This window comes from Brassica oleracea, chromosome C4 (assembly GCF_000695525.1).
Source record: "Brassica oleracea var. oleracea cultivar TO1000 chromosome C4, BOL, whole genome shotgun sequence".
In the NCBI taxonomy this organism is placed as follows: Eukaryota; Viridiplantae; Streptophyta; class Magnoliopsida; order Brassicales; family Brassicaceae; genus Brassica; species Brassica oleracea.
Genome location: NC_027751.1, coordinates 21600017 through 21609048, shown reverse-complemented (window position 1 = coordinate 21609048; position 9032 = coordinate 21600017). Strand labels below are relative to the sequence as shown.

The 9032-nt window shown below is 34.7% G+C and overlaps 1 pseudogene; it reads left to right on the top strand.

Annotated features, from left to right (window-relative positions):
• Positions 1 to 5002: 5002 nt before the first annotated feature.
• On the top strand, positions 5003 to 5447 carry LOC106338375 (annotated as a pseudogene).
• The last annotated feature ends 3585 nt before the right edge of the window (positions 5448 to 9032 follow it).

Here is a 9032-nt window from a genome sequence, read left to right as displayed (position 1 = left end):
GAAGGCTCTCCCCAGTAGTAGAGAAGAATTCTTGAAGCGTGATATCCAGGACATTAAAATCCACTGAAACAAGGGCAATTCCTATCTGCACCTCAAGGTTTCTGACGATTCCTTCTGAATTCCTTTTAAAACAATCCACAAAAGTGAATGACTCCTCATAAGGCTCTATCTGTAAGCTCAGATGGTCTACTATCACCTTAGGAATGATGCTGACTGAAAAACTTGTGTCACAGAGTGCACAAGGGTAATCAATGCCTCCTCTCAAGAAGGGATATACAAGAGTGCACAAGGGTAATCTAAGCCTTGGATAAGTAATTCTCAGTTTGAACTTGATCTTTTGTGTTCTAAGTCTGAGAAACGTGTGCCTGTTTTGAAATTGTTCTTTAGGAACTATGCTATCATGTGCCTTGACACCATTCCGGTGTACACCACTTTCTTTGATAGGCTTCATAATGATCTGAAACATGTGCCTCATGTTCTAGGGAAAGAAACTTTGGTTTCTGATCTTAACAAGTACATGTCTTGCACATATGATCATGGTATTCTAGTTTCTGTTTTGAGTGTCCAGGATAAACATGTTTAGTCTCAAGGAAGTGTAAGGAACAAAATAATAGACCATGCTTATCAGCCTGAGATTTGGGGATGCATGTACTCGAGGAAAATGACATCAAAACTCCAAGGAAGTAAAATGGATTTGAGGTCAAATCCTTTTCAAGAGCGAGGGAATGATGCGCCTCGGATCATAGACCCGGGCCAGGAAGATGCGACCATGGCTAAGACAGCTGATTCTTCAACAATGGACAAAACATGATGGATTAATGGCGAGCATACTGATCTAAAACCAGCTGGCGAGATTGAGGACGAGCTGAAACAGAGTGTGCACGAGTTGGAACCAGCTGAAGAGAGTGTGCATGAGCTGAAACCAGCTGAAGAGAGAGAGAGAGTAGATGAGCTGAGTGAGCTAAGTGGCGCTACTTTGGAGCTGGATGAGCTAAGTGACACTACTTTTGAGCTGAGTGGGCTAAGTGACACTGAAGATATAGCTGGTTTAGCTGCTGGGCGAAATAGGCCTTGTTCAGCCAAAGGAAAAGTTCATAAAAAGTGCAATATGAGTTTGCTTCTTGCAAAATACGACCAGCCCTTTCTTCAGTCCATTTCAGACTCATTCTTATCAAGAAATATCTGAATAGAGTCAACAAAGAAATCCTGGTCGTGGTTTGCATTGAGTTCTTCAAAGTCAAGTCAAAATTCAACATCTCGGTTCTACAAAAAGTCTTTAGTCTCAGTCTTTGTTTGTGTTTTCTAAATTTCTATTTTCCACAATTCTTTAAGTCCTTCTTTGACTACTTCTAGTATAAATATGTAAACATTCTTCATAATTTATCAATTCCTTTTCCCCTTTTATTGAGTTTATCTCCTTTGTTCTTTGTAGAACACTTCTTGTTTCTTGTTGAGTTTCCTCCAAGTAAACATTCTCTATTTCGTTGGACTTGTGCGTCATATCAAGAAATGTTTAGAAACCCTTCTTTTGTTGGAATTGTGCGTCATATCAAGCAACAACTGAAGTCTAGTAGTATCAAGAGACTTTCCGCCCCTCTTTTGTCACCATTCAATCCATCAGTTCTCCCTTTTTGGCGAGTTCATATCCTTAAGTCCGATTGAGTGATCCTTCCCTAATTTAGGGCGTATTAACCTTGGTCTGAAAATCTGATCTCTTAAATTGAACCGGAAGCATGTGCTTTGTTGAGTAGATGAGAAAGACCTTCGAAATAAAGAACAAAAAGAAAAGGTGATAGGGGATCACCCCTTCTCAATCCTCTTCGGGGGGATAATCATTCCATGAGATTTATTATTTATGAGGATTGAATAGGTCACATATGAGACACAGAACATAACCAAGTTAACCCATCTCATATCAAAACCGAGAGCAAGAAAAAGTTATCTGAGATAACTCCATTCAACTTGATCAAAGGCTTTGGATAAGTACGATTTGATTGCCATGAGTTCTTTAGAGAGTCGAGGATGGGTGTGGAGACTGTGAACAAGCTCATGCGCGATGATGATGTTATCAGAGATTTGCACATCTAACACAAAAGCTGATCTTCGATATTGTCTTGTAGAAAAAATAACAAAGACTGATAGGCGTTAAATCTGACATAAGGGCTGGATTTGTAATCGTGGGGATTAAACAAAGATGGGTAAAGTTTCACTCCTTTGGAAAGACACCAGTTTCAAAGAAATATCTAACCTCTTTGGTTACCCCATTTCCAATGATGCTCCAGTAATGTTGGAAGAACATACCATTCATACCATCAGAAACTGGAGCACTTGAAGGATTTATAGAGAAAACCGCATCTCCAACCTCCTCATGGGAAACCCTTCTCAGAAGACTAACATTCATACGATGAGTGAGTTTTGGAGCGAAGTCTTGGAAGTAATCGGAGAACGAGCCATGGTTTAAAGATTTGAAGAGATTTCTGAAATCTGATGCCACTTCTCCCTTAGCTGCTTCGGATATATGAATGAATGATTTCTTATCAAAATGTTTTTCTAATCTTTAATTTGTTTCTCTGCTAGCTTTGACTGAAGCTTGAAGAAATTTTAGTTTTTGTCACCAACTCTAAGCCATATCTCTTTGCTTCTTGACTTCCAATAACCTTTTTCTTCCTTGTAAGCTATAATCAGATTTTTCTTTAAGGCTTTAACATTAGAAAATCTTGGAAAATTGATGATTCTTCTATCTCAGAGTCGCTTCCAGAGCGTGAATCTTATCCTTGACATTTAAGAAGTTTATTTTCTTCAAAGAAGTAAGAGATTTCCTGAATCCTCTAAGACGATCTGATACTGAAAATCTTTGTCCTCCAATACCTCTGTTCCAATCATTAGAAATTATATATCTAACTTCATTTCTGAATAAGAATCTCTTGTCAAAGCGAAAATTGCCTATATAATTAAGTGTCTTGAGAGGTCACTAATTTGATTAACATATGACGATGATTCGAACCCCTTTTCTCAAGACTCTTTCTTCTCTGATTCTTCTACCGTCCCCATTAGCGACTATGATATATTGTCTCATTCCTTCAAGAACTTCAGCAGAAATTTTTAGGCGTCATGTAGCCAGATTCAAACCTACATGTTTCTCATTAAGGATACAATATAATGGATCATTCTCTGAGATTGCAGGAGGCTTGGTCACTGTAGCTAACTTTACTGACTATTGTCTAATATTAGCTGCTTCTTGTCTCTCATTAACCAAGATAGGAAAGTAGTATTTCTCATGGTTCAATCTTTGACATTCGTAAAATCGTTTATGAATCATTTCCTAAGCAAAATACATTGTAGCTTTACCTCCTTTAGGTAGATTGAATTCCATTAATTTCCTTAAGGGCTTAGAAACATCAAAGAGAATCCTTAGGCACACATATTCTTGACTCTGAGATTTGCAAGGATCAAAGGCTACTTCATCAACTCGTCCCAATCTATTTTCCTTAAAAATAGAAAAAAACATGGTTTGATATAAAAATAATTTTTTGAAAAATAAAAGCAAAAGTCGATTTTCTGTACTCTGCAAACAGTTAATGCCTAAATTTTGTTGCATGGACATTTAACAAAAGAAATTTGTCAAAAGTTTCTCTATAATAATTTTCAAAATAATTTAAAGCGATACTCTATGTCATATAATCTTTCATTAGTTTTTCAAGTAATTAATGGTTGACACATATCTATCTACTCTTAGCATATTTTGAATCGTTACCAAATGAAATAAACATACATTTTGATTAAATAATTAGATAAATGTATATGCATACTATAAAACAGTATAATATATAAGTGTACTTTCTCCCAAAAGAAATAATTTCATCTTATACTTCAAAAAGGAAAAAAAAATAGCGAAAGCAGTGGCTTCAAGGAACCAAATTTTCATATTCATGCTAATCACATTTCTAATCTTCCATTCAATGATGTTGCTTACATCTGCAGGATGGTAGCTAGTATTAGGGAAAAAATACGTAAAATATACTAAATTAAAAGTTGTAGAATTTGGAGAAATCTATTTTCCCTAAAAGTAAAAAATTTATTTGACGTAAATCATGGATTGATATAAAATAGTTTTTGGAAAAAAAAAAAACTAAAATCGACTTTAGAACCTGAATCTGGAAATAATTAATGCATAACTTTTGTGGCATATATGGGTTGATTGGAAAGAGCCGTAGATTTATATATTTTGGTGTACAATTAATGTTGCAAAATATTTTGCTGTACCTGTATAAATTTTTGTTGTAGATTTTTGGTTGTAAGTTTGATGGGATTTAATTATTTATTTTTAAATTTTATAAAGGCAAGACATACGTGATCTAGGTATTTTGCTTTCTAAAGCCAAGAAATAAAAGAAAGGAAAGAAAAATATGTAGGTTTAAAAAATCTTTCTAAATCATGATTGGAAGAAATTTGTGCTTTAGAAAATATTTTCGCTGCAAAAGATTCTACAGCATTTTTAAAGTACTTACCAATCATCACCATAGACGTTAAACAAAAAAAATGAAAATTTATCTATAACGATTTTTAAAATAGTAAATTTGGGGAAAATCTATTTTCCTCAAGAATAAAAAATTATATCTCATAAATCACGATTTAATATAAATATTTTTTTGGAAAAATAAAACAAAAATCTATTTTATAACTTGTAATCTACAAATAATTAATGCCTAACTTTTGTGGCATGAACATTTAACAAAAGAATTTAAAAACAATTTAACTATAATAATGTCGAAAATTTTGAAGCGATGCTTTGTATCATTGAATCTTTCAATAGTTTTTCAAGTAATTAATGGTTGACATATATCTACTCTAACATATTCTGAATAGTTGCCAACATATATAAATATATACCTTTTTGTTAAAGATGAGATTTATGTATCTGCGATACTATAAATGGTATTACATATATAAGTTTACTACCTCCCAAAAGAAATAATTTCATCATATACAAGAAAGAAAAAAAAAGACAATGGCTTCAAGGAACCACAATTTCATTTTTATGCTAATCTCATTTCTAATCCTCCATGCAATGATTTTGTTTGCATCTGCAGGATGGTTGCCCTTCTCCGCTAAACATGTTATAATTTTCAACAAACTTGTAACGCGTGCAACATTAGTTTTGCACTGTAGGAACAAAGGTGAAGATAAGGGAGTATTTTCACTTGGACCTGTAGATAGTTTTGATTTTAGATTTCGTGTTAACCTTCGAAAAACAACGGTATATATACACTTGTTTTGATTGGCCTAATAATACAGCAACATTTGATATCTTTAGAGCTGATCGAGACGATAATCCGAAAAGCAAAGTTGGAATTTGCAGTGAATGTATTTGGAGCATTTACGAACCAGCACCATGTAGAGATAGACGTGATGGAGGTCAACCTTACTGTTTCCCGTGGGCTTCTTAAATTATTCTAAAATATTTATTGCATTTAACTTTGTGTGTTCTTTACATTATATATTAACTCCTGTTCTATTAAATAACTCTAATATTTATAATAAATGCATATTGTGTTTGAAATAGTGTTACTCATTTATCAGTTTTCTTTCCATTTTTTTTTAAACTTTGGGAGTATCCCAGACCCATGGAGAGGCCCAGACTATCTTCAAATGGGTACTGCGGCCCACAGATGAAATCTCACTCCGTGTATTAAAAAAAAGCCTAAAACATGACCTAGTATCTGTGTGGCTGCAAGGTGAAGTGTAGTGGGGTGCCTTCGAATCTGGATTATTTGGCACCCAGAGCCCACTTACCACTAGATCAAGACCTTGTCGGTTTCTTTCAGTGTTAGTAGATGCAATATAATACTAGGAGATAATTTCACACCTTGTGCAGATTTAAATTTTGTATACTACAATATAAAATGTTTTGTATGTAAATACACATTTTGTAAATTTCAAAATTTTATTTTGAAAGGTTTTATTTACAGTTGAAGAAATTGAATTTGTGACTTTTCTGTAAATGTCAATATATAAATCATTAATATAAGTAATTTAGCTAAATAAAGTAATATTTTGTATTCTTAGTTTTGGTACATGTAATTTTAAATGACATTTATTATTAGAGATAACAAGCCAGTTATTTTCTTTACAAACTGTAGAAATTGTTGTTTCATATTAAAAGTAAAATGTATGTTAGTGTAAAGAATTTGTACTATGTTGGTGATGAAATTTGTGAAAAAAATTAAACTATTAATGTTTCCAATTATTTTATATTCTCAAGGGATATTTAAAACATCAGTCAAGAGAAATTGAGCATTTAACACAGCGTAGTTGGTTATGTTTTTTAGTGTTGACCCCTAAACGTGAGTAAGAAGTGTGCATGACAGAATATGTCAGAGGGTCAAACGAGGCAGCAATACATATCAACCCGGGGATGATCCATATCCAGATCCAAACATCAAGAAATTCTATGTAATAGCTGAAAATGGATGATTAGAGTAGAATTGAAGCAGTTCATGAAAGAAGAGTATACATTGGTGAATGAAGTGTTCATCAAAATGCGTTTAATTAAAAAGATTATTTGCATTAGAGCATCTTGAGGAAAGTCATAATAGAAGAAGAAGTTTGAGTTTTTCACAGAAATAGAGTAACTTAATTCTTGATGAAGAGAAAATAAAAATTTTAGATTTGTAAATGAGAAATTCTCTAAGATAGACTTAAAAAAGTTTTTGTCACAAATATAGATCTTAAAAATAAAAATGACCAAAATAGACTTAATTGTTTTATCAAAAGGAGTAAATATACACCTCATAGGGTTAATTAATCTAGACTTAGAGTTTAGAGTTAAGGGGTGAGGATTTGGGGATAGGGTTTCGAATTTTAAAAAATAAAAAATTTTAAAACAAAAAAGAACTATGTTGGTCATTTTCTTTCTTGAGAGCTATTTTTGTGACAAAAACTTAAAAAAAATCTATTTGAGAGAATTGCCCTTTGTAAATCTTTAACTTAAGGGTTGCGTCTAAGTATAAAGAGGTAAGTGCTGTAGCTTTATATTTTTTGCTGTAGAATTTAATCTGTAGATTTATTTGCTGTAGCTTTCCTTGCTGTAAATTTCTAAAGCACTAATTTTTTGCTTTGGAAATAAAGGTCTATACAGCCATATTTTAATTTTGCTGAGATTTTTTTGCTGTGAGTTTTTTAAGCAAAGCAAAGCTCGATTGGTTGACATATATAGCTGTAGACTAAATTTTGGCTGTTCAGAGCATCTACAGTCCCAACCAATCATCCCCGTAGTCGGGAGCATTATATGTGTTTAACACATTGAGAGAGCTTTAGGAAAGAGAGTTTTGTGAGTTTTCTTATGTGATTTGAATGGTTAAAGTGTTTTGTACAAGTCTTTAAATAAGAGAGACTCGAGCAACAAGTCAAGGTGTCTCTTGATCTTATTGAAGAATAGGTTTTAATTGAAACTTGTAAATTCATTTAAAAGGATTAATTTAATTCTATTTTTTGAAAATAAAAATCATGTGTTATTGTGTATTACTAGATAATTCTCACATTCTAAATTGGTATCAGAGCATGCACTTGTGTTTTAGTTAAACTTGTGAACATCATGCGTAACATATGGAGAGCTATCAAGAAATGGGGTCAAACTCAAAAGTGATTTTGGAATCTGGAACTGTTGTTTTTGGAAAGCACGGATGAAGGCTACAATCAAGGGTATTGATCCACTTGCATGGAAAGTTGTAGATCTGGGTGGAAACAACCAGTTAACAAGGATGAGGAAGACAAAAATATAGAAGAATTTGAGGAGCTCTGGACTTAGGATGAAACAAAGATTGATAAATACAAAGAAAGAGCCCAAACGGGTATTCATTGCAGCATAGCAAGGAAACGGCTTGAACTAATTCAAGGGTGTGACGCTACAAAAAAAAAATCACGGGACATACTCAAAGTACTCAAAGTTCAAAGCTCCAGAAAAAACATTCTGCTCGCCAGATTTCAAGAACTAAAAATTGAGGAGCATGAATCGATTGGGGACTTAAACTCTATGTTGGGGTCAAAATTAGCTACGACGAAATCAATAACTGAAACTTACCGACAATGTCTCTATTTAAAAAGAAAGAGATAATAGTTAAAAAAATTAGCCGGAAAATCAAAATTGAGTTTCGTATGAATTCTGAAAAGGATTCATACGATAAACCCTCGAGAACGGTTACTCGAATCCTCGAACAAATTGATCATGAGCGTCGAAAAAACGAAACGAGCATTAGGCTCAATCAACCCGGCTCGCCCCGGTGGCGAGTTAGAACGAACAAGCAGTCCAACTTGCCCGCTCGGCGAGTTGGACTGCAACTCGCCAAGCTCGACGAGTTAGACTGAACAAGCAGTCCAACTCGCCCGCTCGACGAGTTGGACCGAACGAGCAGTCCAACTCGCCAAGCGGGCGAGTTGGACCGAACAAGGAGTCCAACTCGCCCGCTCGGCGAGTTGGAGTCAGATCGAATGAGCAATCCAATTCGCCCGCTCGGCGAGTTGGACCGAACGAGCAGTCCAACTCGCCTGCTCGTCGAGTTGGACCGAACGAGTTGGACCAAACGAGCAGTCTAACTCGGCCGCTTGGCGAGTTGGATCAACCGATCTGTCTTCATCCCGCCCTCGTAGCTTCCTCCTTCGAGATCGGATTGAACTCGCTCTTGTTTCCTCTCGATCAGAGTCACCGTTGGAACTTTAAGAACCGTAAGAACTTGTTTTCTCGTATGAAGTTCGAATTAATCGTATAAAATGGCAACCTTTAATTAAACACCTTAAGCTCCCTCCACTATACGAGAAAATCAAGCCCAATCGTTATGACGGTCTATCTTTAATTTTGCAAGAGAAAATAAATGTTAAGTTCAGATGATAAATGTGAAGTTTCCAAAGATAACTACGAAGTTCGAAGAAAAATGGAATATTCCTGCAACCTCTGGGAAAGTTAGGTTTACTTAGCTTTCCTATTTTTATCGGAAATCGACAGTGCGAATTTCGGTTCCCACAGTTTGGTGCTAGAA